This window comes from Anopheles cruzii, chromosome 2 (assembly GCF_943734635.1).
Source record: "Anopheles cruzii chromosome 2, idAnoCruzAS_RS32_06, whole genome shotgun sequence".
In the NCBI taxonomy this organism is placed as follows: Eukaryota; Metazoa; Arthropoda; class Insecta; order Diptera; family Culicidae; genus Anopheles; species Anopheles cruzii.
In genome coordinates, this window is record NC_069144.1 from 15,886,891 (window position 1) to 15,899,278 (window position 12,388).

A 12,388-nucleotide genomic window follows, 5' to 3' on the forward strand; every position below is an offset into this window, starting at 1 on the left:
CAACTCGGCAAGGGTCCACATCCACCCGGCAAGGCGTCCGTCCGATCCGGCCATTGATTTCGCTCGATTCGCTGCACTATCCAGCACAGCCTGTGCGAAAGGGATTCACCCGGGTCGGGGATCGATAAAATGGAGGGTTGAACAATAGGGGTACGTACCGGCCGTCTCGGCCGAGGCTCTCGAATTTGCATTCCCAACGCCCTAATGGCGGGAATCGCGGTTCCCGGCAAGCTGCTGCCGGACGCCATTTTGACTGCGATTCGGTGCCGTTGGGAATTTGGCCGTTCGGCGTTGATTGAGCAATAAATTATGTTTCCGTGTTTTCTGGTAATAGAAAGCGCTACACCCCTGTTGCCGTTGTAAGGAAAGTTACACAAATATTGGTATGAAAATAGCATTTACATAGAAAAGGCCTTCTTTGATTGGGTGTTGCTTCGATGAAAATCCTGCGAACGTAAATTTCTATCATCGCCTATTCTATCAATCCTATTTATTGCTTACACTTTTGATTTCATCTCTAAAATGTGTTACCAGAAAACAATACAATCAACATGTTTTGGGTCGAACAGAATCGGTTCAGCTTGCAGCAGACGCCGATGCTTCCTGCAACTGTCCAAACAGCCCACATTCTGCTAACTTGATACGAAATAAATCGAACACAATGCCGAATCTGTCAGCAGGAGCACCATTTCCCTGTCCCAAATCTAAACAAAGGTCACTCTGCGTGGCCCGGTCGGTTTTTTTGTGCTCCTGTGGCTCGTGCCACACGGTAGCCCCCGGGAGGTGGCTGCGGTGGCAGTCATATCAACGCGCCGTATGCTGGCAACAGATCCGAACTCCGAGCCGATTCCGTTACAGCAAAGGTAAGCGAACACCGATCAAAACAATCACCTCCAGAGAGCACACGGGAGACAGTTAATGGGCCTGGCGCGACCATCACTGGCCGGCACCAGTAATCGAGACCACCGATCCCGGTGATCCCGGGGCACAGCATTAAAAAAGCATCAAACCAAAACCCGAAAAAAGCACGCGTCCTCAAGTCCTCCGAACTCTAAAATCTAAAGATCCCCCTCAAAACAACACACAGGAGATGAAGAGGAGCAAAAAAAACTTTGCAGCTTGCAGCAGTTTGCTGAATCGATCCAAAAAAACAAGTTTGAATGAAAAAATTGGTCATTTTCCATTCAAAAAAAAAACAACAACCAAAAGATTGGAAATGTCCAAAATTCATCTGCCGCCAGGCGAGTAGGGAAATTTATTTCACCTATTCAAGCTGCCCCATTCGAAACGTGATCCTGTGTGTGAGCGAGAGACACTGCACTGCATAGTCTCACTTCTTTTCTTTCTCGAGCCTCGATTCGATTTTGTAAATTCGATTTTCTCGAATAACTATCGCTTATTCGCTCACTCTCGCTGCTTGCGTTTTACGATCCGGTTTGCGTAAAAGGTCCTTCGGTTTTTTCGGACACGCCGACCGGCCGGCAGCAACGGTCATTAAAAGGGCTCGCCAATGCTGCTCCGGGCTCTAAGGGTAAGCCTCTCGGGGCTGGACGCTGGATAGTGCGGAAAGAATCGAATCGAGGTAACGGTTTTGTTGCATTTTCTCGCAACGGCAAGGGTCCGGTGCACCTCCCCGAGGTGAGCTGCCGACCCTCCGTCGATTTGCATTCGACATTCGAATTCGGTACCCTTGCATTTTGTGTTTCGAACACTTCTTTTTTTTTTTGCGAGGCGCATAAAATCGGAAACTGCGTACAGCTGGACGCTGGACGTTTCTGGCGGCAATCCTAGCAGTACGTGCGCCAGCGCAAGCGGAGAGTAATTCGAACCGATTGGCGCTGTACCACCTTGATTCGAAAATTCTAGCATTTTCTGTTTGTTTCATTGCTCAACTGTCTCTGATACTCCCGCAAAACTTTGGTGTAATTTCCTCATCAGTTGTGAAAGTGACGCCGAGTTAAATACACGTGTGTCTGAGCGTGTTGGCGATTTTTAAGAATTCTAAAAATGGATTGGAATGACCGATAACGAGTAAATTTATTTTTAAAACGATTTCAAAGCTTCGCTAGCCTTCCTACAACACGAATACCATCCAACAACTACCGAATTTACGTGATTCGCGCCCCCTGATAACTTTTTCCTATGTAATAGATTCAAAAAACCTCTCCGAGGAAAGCATTTCAGCAGCCGAGAGGAGATGATGGAAGGATCGAAGGTGGCCCTAATGGAGACACCAAACATCGAGATTCGCAAAGGTTTTGAGGACCGGATCAGGCGTTGTCATAAGTGCGTTGTAGTCTTCGGGAACTACTTTAAAAGGAGATAGTATCGATTTAGAACCATAAACAGATATCGTACAATTTATAAATGAATTCCGGGAACTTTTGGATCAAGGTAATATAATACAAGGCTAATTAGAATTGCTAATACGAGGTCCTGTGGAGGCTCCCGATGGCGGATGCTTTACGACGCAATCCGAGGCCAGAAAGCAACGCTACGCTGGTCACTTCCCACTAGAAAAAAACGCCCGACATTACAAAGTGAACACGGGTCCCTCCGGGGACCACGTTCCGACCACGATGACGACGATGAAAGCAATCTGGGCCGCGAGTTTCGCGCCCGCTCGACGCTTTTGTCTTTAAATAAATAATGTTAAAAAGTGTGCTGCGTATCATATAAATTACCAATACCCCACCATACACGGCCACTCCGGAAGAGGGCCAGTAGCGGTCCCTTCGGGCCCCAAACCACTCGTGGCCACTCGCAACCGAGCGATTGGTTCGGGGACGGCGCGCGCCACGCCACGCCACTTTTTAATCATTAACCAAGGAGGGGTTACCAAGGCCGACCAGGGCCTGGAGGTGATATTTTTAATTTTCCTCCCGTCCCGTCCCGTCCCGGGCCCCTTTTTGGAGATGCTGCATCTTCGGTCGGCGCAAACAGCGCCTTACGGTTAATTCTTTACGGGCCTCGCGGGCCGTGTCTTTGCGCCTGGCTCGTGGCACTCAGTGGGCACGTGGCCTTGTTGGCCCCGGGGGCTCCGGGGGCATAAAAAACCATCCCGGGTTGGGCGAGGGTACGAAGATAAAGTTTTCTCCTCACCGCGTCAAGGGGTGCCTGGTAGAGATGTGGGGTGACGGCCGCCTGGCCACCGTCTTAGACTTACATTGTGTTTCCTCCTTCTTCGGGTTCGCTTTTTTGTTGGTAAATGTTGGCACGTGGATATTTTAGGACCCCGTAAAAAAATTGTCACCGGCCTGTGAGGGACCCCTGGCCCCGGGCCGACTGTCATCCGGTTCTAAGAGGTGGACCTGGATGTTGCTGGGATGGCTCCTGGAATAGATTCCCCGGGCCCGGGAGGCAGCGGCTGGTTAATTTGTTCACCATCAAGCACGTTCCGGGGTGGTCGACCTCATGAGAGAGAGAGAGCGAGAAGAGAGCATCCCCTTTCGGAGGGCAATAAAATGTAGATGGCGCCACCGAGAGGGCACTTTTTTGTGTGCTTAATAGGATTAACATGTTAATATTTAATAACAACGGTGTATTGGTGGCACTCGCGGACAGCATTTCGCGTTTTGAGTGGGACAGAGCAGGATACTTTCCGCTTAGTGTCCTTCGGGGACTTTCGCCCCGGCAATAGTTCATTCTCCGCTGCCGCTGTCGGCCAATAAATTGTCCGTTTTTCCTCCGCAGCATAAAGTAGTCGCGGCATAAAAAGCACACCAAAACATTATGCTAAAGGGATGGGAATCGCCTCCAATCGATTACGTCCAGCGCCTGTCGGTGGTCCCGGTTACGCTATCCCGGCGCTCCGATTCCGGTGCGATGGCGTCGAAAATCGAAAGTCCACCCCGACGGGATCCCGATCCCGGGCCATCGGTGAGCTGTGTATTGGTTTTGTCCGGATCGTCCGAGTTTTTTTTTGCCTCTCCACACCTCTGCTACTGCTGCCGGTGACGGGCAACATGTCCGTGGAGAATGAAAATTTATGCGATTCCTGTTCGCGTGGCGGAGAGCAACACACACACACACACACCGCACTCACACAACGGCCGGAAAAGCGAGGGGACCGGACCGGACCGGTGAGCCCGGCGTCCGGCGGTGTGCATTCCGATTAAATGGGACCAAATTAAGGGGTTGGACTTCCGCGCCGTGTGCGGTGTTGAGTCAGCAGCAGCGTCTCGCTTCAGCCACACCACTTCTTGGGAACCATCCCTGGTCGGAAAGGAACCCTTCCCGAGCGCACCCTAGCACTAGGACATCATCTTGTACGCCACCGGACCGTGTTGCTAGACAACCCCTTTTTGTATGGGCTGCCAAGAACGCGAGGGTTGCCCGTGAAAGAAGATGGCCAGCGGACGATAGCCCGAGCACGAGGGAGGGTGCGTTTCGAAAGAGTTTGTCCAACTTCCATCATCAACAACAACAACAACGGCAGCACAAAAATCTGCGACCAAATGTTGCCCTGTACGGGCGAAGGTACAGTTGCGTACATTCGGAACTCGCCAGTCACTGACTCACACACACGCAAGCGGCCAGATTGGGTGGCTTTCAGATCGGACCAAAACTAACGGCCCTACCACACACACATACACACACACGGGTTATCCTTTTGCGATGCTGCATGCTGTTTTTAATCAGTTTCCGCACAGTCAGCCGTCGGCCGTGGTGAGGCGGCCATTAAAGCCGGTGATTAACACGCTGCTGGCGGCGGCCCGCTGACTCCTGCTTCCCCCCCAACCCCTTTCGCCTCCGAAGAAGCGGCGCAGAAATCAATTTCTTCGTCCAAAATCCATTTCCTTGTCCGTTGATTAGCTCATCTCGCTCGCTAGTGCTCGCTTGGAGAGAGAGAGAGCCACCGCCACCGGGGGTTGGTTCCGCGCGGGGGTGACCGCAATGGCGCTTCAGGTGGGCTCGCGCTCCGTTTGATGATAATAAATGGCGCATTCTTAAACGGCACGGAAGATGCCGCACGAGTACGCACGCATTAATCATTTAATTATGAACTTCAGCCGCGGTGGCCACGTCGGGTCCTTTTGTGTGTCCCCACAAACCCCCCTTTTATCGCTCGCGCCTCCCGCCCGCACTTAAATGCTATTTCTCCAGCACTTAGCGGCACCGGGGGAACCCGGAAGAAGCGTGCGCCGGGGGCAGGGAAAAACTTTTCCCTGCCGTGCAAATTGTGCAGCGATTTTCCACCGGCGGCGGTCTCATTTTATCTCTATCTTTTTTTTTCGCTCTGTCCTCAGGACGCTAATTCTCGCCCGTACCTGCGCGCGCCCGGCATCGGTGGGACAATCTTTGGCGGTAGAAGAAAATCAAATTTTTGATGTTTTAATTAGCGTAACTTTAATTTTCGCTTCGCCTTCGGTCGGACCCGGCGAAAGGACCAATGTCCGTGGGCGCTGTTTGCGAACCGGCCAGTTCTGCGCGGTGCGATATTATCTTGCAGCCGTCCGCCGGGCGTCCTTCGCTTCGCTTCGTCCTTTTTTTGTTGTGCGCGCGCTTGACGCTTATCGCGCTCCTTCCGGTTCGGGGCTAGAAATACGCGCGATAAGAGCATGCAGGGAGATTAGCGCTGTGAAATGCTGTGACCGAACCCGACATGAAAAGGAACACCAATTTCCACACCGGCCAGCCGTGCTGGTGGTGGGTGGGCAGAAGGACGCCTCCCACCGCTGGACTGCCCGACCGACCGGCGAAAAAGCGCTGATGATGACAGCTAAAATATTTTCAATTAATGAGCCAATGATTAATGATGGGCGCGATAATGGAGAAATGAATTTTCATTAGTTGAGTCACCGACGCCGAGGACTTCAGGATCTGCTGGAATGCGACGCTGCTGGCCACCACCTCTGGGTGACGGACGATGAATTCTAATTCGAACCGATTTCGGACCATTTAAAAAAAAGACTGGTCAATGGCCATTTCAGTCAGATTGTATTTAGTTCGGACAATTCCACATTTTCAACGTTTCAGTAAATGATGTTGACACTTCCAGCAACGGGCAGGGCTACTGCGATTGCCCGGTCCGAGTTTGACGGAATCGCGTTTCGGCACAGCACCCTTTGGTTGTCCTTTTCGAGCACACTCGTAATCAGGCTTTACACAACCACACACACCGGGGCACGTGTCGGTCGAACGATCTATAGGACGAAGATGCCCAGGGATACGGATTGCGAATGACGTCGCTTCCATTATCGGCAGGGCCACCACCATCGGCCACCGGAGCAGTCGATGGGAATTCGCCTCAGCCCACAGTCCTCGGGGTTCCTCGGGGTTATGTGTAGGACTTTGATTGATTGGCGGAAGATAAAAGGCATCATTCTTTTCAATTTTTCTTCCATCGGGAACCGGGGCTGCGTAGGTGAGCGTGCGTGTGTGTGCTCGCAAAATGGCGCAACTCTTTTCGCCACCTTTTGCGGCCCGTTCGCCCGTTTGATTTTGCCCGAGCTCGGGCCGGCCCACCGATTACTGCTCCGGCTCGTCCGTTTTCCACTTGATCGGCTTGATTCAGCACACTCGATCAAGGTACTTCTTGCCCGACGTTGACCGGAAACCTCGGAACCGGAAGACGCATTTCACCCTGCTCGGACGGAGGAGCCGGATTCGATTTTGCCCCGACCGGTCAAAGGATTCGGAAGGCTATTGGACGAATTCTCGGCCCCCCACTCCCCGAACTCGCCCGAAGCAGTCGAACTAATCTCATGTGGCCAGCAGCAGCAGCACCAGGCTTAAAGCCTGGAACGATGAATCATTTCGAACGCCAGGGATCCGAGCTCAATCGCCTTTGACAGACAGTTGGCCTTCACCCGCACGCACGCACGCACGCACCCGGTTATCGGTGATGGTGGCAGCATCACCGTTCGGTGGTTATTGCGTTTACTCTTCCATCAGTCAAAACTTTGCACATCCCACATCGCCCCGGGTGCTCTTTTATACGTCCCGAACCCATGTTTACCCATTCGGCAGCGGCAACGGCACCGTTGCGGCATAGGTCAACCAGCAGGCCTTTGGGCACAAAATTACATCCGAATCAAGCTGTAGTTTGCTCCCCTCGAACACAGAAAAGGATATTCGAAACTCATCTCACACACGGGCTAATGCATTGGCGAGGCAAAAGACAAGACAAACGGAGCTGGGCCTTGGCCCAAAAATCGCTCTAAATGGAAAATGAAGCTCGTCCATCATCGACGGACGGACGAGTTCCTGCCACCAGAGGCACCATTACGGCTGGCTGGCTGGCTGGCTGGCTGGCCAAACGGATTACGGTTGGGCCTGAAAGTGATGGTGAAATGCTTGTGCGGGAAGACCGATTATGTCACACGGGCTGCCTCGGGCTACGGGAACGGGTGGACCAGCTTTCTTCCTTTTGTCGCCAACGGTGCGGGACTTCGTCTTGACCGGTTTGCCAAGTGTGCGGCAACAATGGCGCACGGGCAGTTTTCGGGCGAATGTGTTTTGTTAGCTTTCCAACTACGCAATCGATCATTCCCGGCACTTCGGGCAAATGGGTTCCAAGTTCCACGGGCCTGCCTGCCGCTGTCACCGCAACCGAGCCGATGGCCGTGGTGTGTGTGTGGAGTTTAGCGATTCAAATTCGATCCTGGGAAACCTCTGGGGGATTGGCAGGGATCCTTACGCCCAAAAAATGGCACACATCACAACCGGTCGTGGTATTTTCCCAAAAAGGATTACCATGCTTACTCTTTGCAGCGCGAAACCCCGAAAGCTGGTTCCGAATCTGAGTCGATCGAAGGACCTCAACCAACCAATTAAACGTTCAGCCTTCGACGAGACGAAATCATGCACAAACAAATTGGAACCATCATAAGAGAACCATCACTCGAACTTCATCTTGCGCCCGGACCGAACATAGCAGGACCAGCACCGGAGGAAGAAGGAAGTGTGTGGACTCTCTCATTGTGTTCGCCGCCGACGCCGACGCCACCGCCATCGTTTGCCAAAGCTGATAAAATTGGGCTTTCGAAAGAACTGAAAAGAAGCGCCTCGGCCGGGACGAAAAGAGGGCGAATACGCCGAAGCCTTGGCCGCAAGTGTTGAACGGACTCGAACCGGGCCCCTGATGGCCTTTGATGGACATTAATGTGATGGAAAATGGGCTACGGGCTGTGCGCGGAGCCGCAGCATCGGAAAGAATAGAAATTAAATCAATCTTTTATGAAGCCCCGTGATGTGGCGCATGACGATGATTAAGCGGGTGGCCAGTTGGTTTGTAGCCGTCCTTTGGTCTCCTCTTTTTTAGCGCTCGTTCTCCCGCTTCGCCGTGAAGTCCTTTTTCTCGCTCTCTCTCTCTCTCTCTGTCTCGTCAGAATGAGTAATGATTCAGACACCAGGCACAGCCTATTGACGCCGGCGAAATGATCGAAACCGTCGTCGCCGGACGACGTCCTGTGGCGCGAGCAATTAATTTGCTAAAAAACCTATTCTCTTTCTTCCGCATGAAAGATGAAAGCATCTGGGAAGCCGGACTGGACCATGGCGGTTTCGATGTTCCGGTTCCGGGCGGGGGCGGGCCAGGGAAACGCATTTTTGGTTCGCACTACGTGCCAAATGTCGTCGGCTGGTCGGTGAAGCGTGCGGCCAGCGAGCGAGAGCTGACGATGAGTTTTTCCGCCACATTCCGTAGTGGTGTGGGCGCAGGGTGCTACCGATTCCTTTTCAGCCCGAACCCTGCTCGATGGCCGCAGCAGCTCCTTGATGGCGTTAATAAATTAAGCCAGTGGATTTGGGCTCCGAGGAAAGCAGCTTTTCCAGCCGCGGCGCACCCCGTGGTGAAAAACGATAAAATGCAACATTTCGCTTCGCTCGCTTCTCGCTCTCTCTAGCGCTCTCCAGTTCCTTGAAGGTTTTCTGTGGCCGAACTCCTGCCGCCACCTGCCGTTCCGGAGCGCCAAATGCAGCTCCGGTTTGTGTGGTTCGAATCGCGGCAATCGTTTCTTCTAAATCCCAAACCCGAAAGGCTGCAACAAGGAACTGCGTGATCTGCACAGGGACAGCGGGATCTGGTTAAGCCAGAGCCCAACCAGAGGCCTGTGCCTGGTGGTTCTCCTCCCATTTTTTTCCGCTCGCAGGGTTTTGCGATCACGATCGTAAATATGTTTTGCGTTGAAACTTTCCCAAACTTCTTCGGCCAAACGGACGGGGACGGTAATAAAAGTCGGTGTGTAAGCTAAAACAACGGGAAGTGAACCTGTGCAGCTTGCGCACGAACACTCAAACACAGACGCCAAACAAGGACGATGTGCCGCCGCGCTAATGAGCGGCACGCGGCCACACGATACCGCCACCGCCGCCGCCAAGGAGGCCGCCTTTCATCGCCAACACACGCTTCAGCAGTTTTCTCTTTTTTCACTTCACTTTCGGGGCCTGACCATCGCGGGTGGATGGATCCGTAAAAATGTCGGACCGCCGCCAACGAGAAGAAAATGCCGAAATTGAGGTTTTACAATGTTTTGTAAACATGTTCCCGAATTGCTTTATTACGGTTCCTTTCAGCGGGAACGCGGGGGACGGGAACGGGAACGTGATGGACGTGTGCCTCAGCCTCTGATCGCTCCGACGGCTGACACATGTGGATCATTTTTATTGCATTTTATGTTTAAGCTATTTTTTGGCGGTCGGTATTTTATGTATTTTTATGCGCTCGTTTCTTTCGCTTTCTCTGTGGTGCCGATGCCGATTGTGCGGGCTTCGAACGGCCACACCGACACCGGGTTTGTTTCGGGTTTTCGGGACTGTCACACGGAGCGAGAGAGAGAGCACTCTCCGGGAGAGAGTAAATCATCATAATAACGACCCGGTGCTAATTAAAAATAGCTTAGACGAAAGCCATGATGATTCAGTTATTATTCTGGGGCCGATAGTCAAAGGATGATAGCAGAGAAATGGCCACTTACCTTCAGAGACACGCTTAAACCATTTGAACCATTTTAATTTACAACCTGGTTTTGGGCTTTACCTCCCCCCCGATGGGATCAACCCGAAGCTCGAAATCACTTTCGATCGAACCTGGGGGCGGCTATAAAAACGAGAAGCCCCGAGTACGAGGCGGATGAAACCCGGAAGCCACACCCGCTTCCAAACACCCGGTTCGGGTTTGTATCGAATGTGTACCGTTAGCCGCTCCGTACCCTTTCGACGGCACCATCGCACGGAACGGAACGGTGAAACCCTTCGAAATTGATCAAATATGTTGTTTGGTATTTCATTTCAAGACCCCGAGTTTGCCCGCGAGTTCCTTTGCATCGAAGAAACGAAGCCCCGTCGGGAAAGACACGCCACGGGAACCCATAGGAAAGGGATATAGGAGCCCCCGGGAGCCTGCTCCGTTACGCGTGAGCACGTGTTAGAACGGGGTTAGCCTGGTGCCGTGGTGGCATCCGACCCGAAACACCTCAAGAAGACCCCGACCGGGGGGGAGAAAAAAAAACCCAAAAGGATAACGCGTGTCAGTCAATTTAGCTCGCTTCTTGCGCGTTCCAAACTTCGAATGATTACTTTCTTTTTCAAAGGGACTGTTGAAGGAAGAACCCAAAAAAAAAAGGGATCAAAATGGTGCAAGATAACTGTTCCCATTTCCTGCCACGGCGCGAGTTTGATCGAGTGTTGATGAAGCAGTTCGTACTTGAGAACGGGTTCTCGTTCAGTGCCTTCCTTTGCCTAAACGATGCTGGTGATGGTACCGCCTTAACCAGGTGATGTCAGTCTCCGTTATCCCCGGATCGAGAGGTTCTTTCGGAGGTTCTCCCGCTGGGCCGCGGTTTAGCCCTTTCACCCCGGTCGTTTGCCCGCGCGATCGTGTTTCGTGGTGAGCAGCGGACAACAGCAGCGGCTTCGGTGGGTTTTCGTGAAACGTTTGAAAGGATTCCCGCAGGTTTTATTGGTTTTCGTAAGAGCATTTCACCGCGTGCGTGGCCCGCGCACAGCATATGGTTTCGTTTGTTGGCGCTACGGCCTCGGCAGGGTTTTTAAATCATGTGGAGCGGGACTTCTTGTAATAATGTACCCAATTTCACTTTTTCTCCATGGTGGTGAATGTTCTCAGTTCTTTGTTATTGGAGTTCGGCTTTCAAAGGAAGTCCCGCAGGAAGCGCGTTCTTGGCGTGGCCGTGATGCTTTCATGCCTCGTGACGGAGACTCGTTTGATAAATAGGCCGCTCAAGTCGCGCTGCCTCGAGTGGAGTGATTCACTGTTGTTCACTTCATTAATTGAGTGGCCACCAGCATCCTGCAGGCACCGGCACCACCACCATCATCTTCGCGCCCGGTACTTCCGTTCCTCCGACTGTCGCGGCCGCGTGCTGCGCGTGATGAAGTAGCTCCAGCACTTGAAAGGAATACTTGGCACGAAACCGAAACAAATGAGCCCGGGCAAGATCGTGATCAAAAACCGTTACAGAACCGAAACCGACGGCGAAGGGTCCTTCGCCCTGCCCTGGCTGGACCTTCGTTGAGCGGATTATGGGCGCGTTTCTTTTCTTTTCGCTCTCGTAGCGTGGAAGAAATTGTGTAAATTTCCCGTTTCCCGTGTCCCGCGGCTAGGGGCCGGGTAGTTCCGAAGCAGGCCGCGGCGGAAAATATTAAAATGCTGCCCATACATTGAAACGGGATTTTCTACATTGACACCCATGCTTAAACCGTCACGGTGCCACGGCAACTCTATCCCCATCGCCCCTGGCTGGCAGCCCTGGCCGGTTCCGACTCCGTCCGTTTACGTTCCTTTGTGCCGTACAATTAATGCTTATCTCGCGTTTTTTTCTTCTTCAATGTTTGGTCCTCTTAAGATCATTTTCATCATTGCCCGGCTTGGCCGGCTATTCAAAAGACAGCCAGCCAGCAGCCTTTTTCACTCGCTGTGCCTCACCGTGGAAGCCCACGCGTGGCCCTGAGAACCGAAAAAGGTGCAGAAACGTCCCGCTCCGGGCTCCCGGGACCTGCCCGGGAATCATCAAAGGGAAACCGAGGCCGAGCCGGGAAATGAAAATTAAAAATTAAATCATAATAACTGCGCGCGGGGCGAGAGATGGCATGATGGACGGGACAGAACTGAGAGAAAAGAAAATTATCTCGCTGAAAGCGCCAGAGCCAGGGCACAACCATAATGCGAACGGACTGAGCCCACGCCCCACGCGGAACCCCGGGACACAAACGGGGCCTCCCACTTCGGGAGTTCCTGGTGCAAAAGGCGGCTTTCAGCGCTTTTCCGCGGGCACACAACCGGCAGTGTAGTAATTGAGGAAGACACACAAATTCTGCGCCGCATAAGGAACTGTCGGCTTCGGGACCTCTTCAGAGAGTTTTTTAGATTTTAAGCGTTCGGTATCACAGAGAGGCTACGATGAATTTATCCGCCAAACGAGGGAAG